The sequence below is a fragment of the Morone saxatilis genome, unplaced genomic scaffold (genome assembly GCF_004916995.1).
Source record: "Morone saxatilis isolate NCDOM2014 unplaced genomic scaffold, NCSU_SB_2.0 Contig20, whole genome shotgun sequence".
Classification (NCBI taxonomy): Eukaryota; Metazoa; Chordata; class Actinopteri; family Moronidae; genus Morone; species Morone saxatilis.
The window spans coordinates 22,958,775-22,961,722 of NW_023339763.1; positions in this window are offsets into that span (position 1 = coordinate 22,958,775).

Here is a 2,948-nt window from a genome sequence, read left to right on the forward strand (position 1 = left end):
TAATGAAACTACTGTAAAACTTCTAACAATAGCCCATGCACTCATTGGCTTAAATCACAGAACTCTTCACTCTCCTTTATTTGGGCCAGGCGTTTCCTTTAGCACAAAACTCTGACATGACAAAATTCATAACTCGGATTAATTTTCATTAACCCTTTATGACCTTTATGGACTAAAGGAATATAAATAATCTAGGAATGGACACATAGGGTATAGGTTTTATGACCGCTTTAAAGGTTAGGAGTCAGCACGTTTACCATGCTGGTAAATCTGAATGAATTATACTTTGGTGCTCATAGTTTCTGTAAAATGTACCAAACTATTGAATTGTGGGAAATCTGACTGATCTAATGATGTGTAGGTGATCTAAGCAGCTTAGAAGTCACTCAAGCAGGTAACCCAGTGGGTTTTAAGAGGTTTTATACATCCAAAGAACTTAAATCCAGACCAGGCCCCTATTGGAGACCTGCATTTATTTGTCAAAACGTGTAGCCAAATCAGGCTAGTAAAGGATAGCATTTGGGACTTTAGAAGTTTTACGGTAAATTTGAATTGCAAAATTATTAAATTCAACCCTTCTGGCAGTTTGTCACAGCAGTTGAGATGTAATAAAAGCACATGCCATGCAGTCTGAAGAGTTCAGTGGATCTGAAACTGTCACAGCACTCAGAACTGTTTTCTAGATGAAGGGGTCACTAGGGCAGGTACAGTTGCTCTTTACTACTTCTGTGATGTCTATCAGTTGATATATTTTATAGTTACATGTTAGTTGAACGTTACCTCACAAACTGTAGTCTGGAGTAAAAGAAAAAAAAGTCAATTTTGATGCTCTATTTGTCAAACTGCAGTCTGACTTGTGTTACGTACAGTACATAGATGTAACCTTAGACAATGATTGACTCTGTGAAATAGCTCAGAATGATAATGGATACCACAATGAGGCTGATTCACATATATACTGTAACTCTCTCATAAGAGGCCCCAGCAGTTGATGGTGCGGTACAAAAATAGCTTAGAATTAGTGTGTGGTGAGGAAAAAAAAAATATTTTTGATCATTCATTAAAAGACAATTTGTAAAGAAAATCTCAGTACTGTATCACTCTCAAGTCTTGGGCTGAGGAGTTCGGCTCCGGCTTTACACATTTTGAGACTTATCTTTGACATGTCGAACAGGCTTTTAATCCCATAGGCAAAGAGTGGAGAATCTCTGGTGCTAACACATGCCACGCAGGAAAAAGCTTAGTTTTTATTAACTTCATGGAACATGTTTAGTTGCTCCGGATGCTCACTGCACCCGACACTTAAAACTGCCATGTAATTTACATTATTTCCTCCCAAAAAAAATGCAAATCTTTGAAATTTTAGCCCAAAATTAGCAATTTGTACAAATTTGCTGTGATGCAGTTTAATCATATCATTGAGATTTCTGTAAATAAACAGACATATTGGTATGGCCACAAACAGCAATGTAAAACATCAAAATCACTATGCCGTCTTTCAGATGAAATAATAGCTCACAGGACAGTAAAATGTTATTCAACTGTCCTTATAATGAGCAGAAGGTCATGCATTTGAACCTGTCAGACTTTGAGAGACTCATTTGGAGGACATTTTCTTTAATGATAAGAACATCCTTTAAAAGAAGAGGGGATATTATAATAGATGCTAAAACCAAAACAAGAGCTAATGGCAGAAATGTCATCTCTTACTGGCAGGAAGGACAGGCCGAGACCTTCATCTGAACTACCCCTGAGACACAGCCCAGCTAATTTAAAGTCAGTCTTTGCATGATGCTGCAGACACTCACCATCAGTGCATCAACGCAGCGACATGGAGGGAGGTGATGAGATATTATAACGTATCAGCGGTTGTCCCAACTTGAGTGTACGAAAAAGCATTACAGGTTTGAGGTTTTCAAACAGAAAGTTTGGTTACACCGTGTAAATAATATCTCAAATAAGCATACCTTGTCATATATATTTTTTTGTAGAAGAAAATACAATGCACATCAACTATATTGAAGATTGAGTGGGAACTGAGTAGTGTAGGGTCTGCTTCAGTGTCACATTATAACATGATGTAACAGACCAATGTCTATATGTGAGTGACGGAAAAACTTCTAAATGCTAGAAATTAGTTTAAGAATTTAATATTATAGAGGCAGGAAATATAGAGAAAAAAAGATATATAAATATACATATATATTGTCATGGAACCAAAATGGTTATATGAGTATCTATATTTGGGGACAGTACTTGTTTTCAAGAATGTATAAGTCTATATTCTATTATTTTTATATCCATTTGTTGCTTTATACTGTAGCGATGCAGAATCGTACACAAAGTAGAGAAATATGACGTCTGTCTGAGCTTTTCAGTTGTGTACAAAACAAAAGAGAATGGTGCACCAAAATGGCTGCCACTGTACTGTATATCTCACTGTCTATTACACACAGACTCTCAGAGAAGGATACAGCAAACTAGTTATTATAGCAACGTCCATTTGGTGTGAATAGCAAATGTAATTGTTGAATTATTTGTGGGCCATCATCGTATCATCTGTTCTTCTGTGGTCAGTGATTTAGCTCCTCGCTAGTTTGTTGTTTTTGGCTTCTGCAGTCACACATTCATCTTTTTTTTATATATTTGGCATGAAAGAACAGTGAGATTTTTTTTTCCTCACTATGGTGCTCTCTTGCAATCTGTATCACGGCAGAGCAAATAAATATTAATGTATCTGATTCACAAAGGTAGAAATGTTTCACAGCGTGTATTTACCGTATGTATGTAACGGACACAATGCTTCATGATGCTGCTTTGAACTGACATAAGGGGATCCAAACATTTGCTTTTCGTTTGTTTTTCAGTTATAAACAGAAGCATGTGCAAGATAAACATTCTGTTGCCTTTCGTTCAAAAGTGGAGGTTGAGCATTGCAGCAGCAGCTA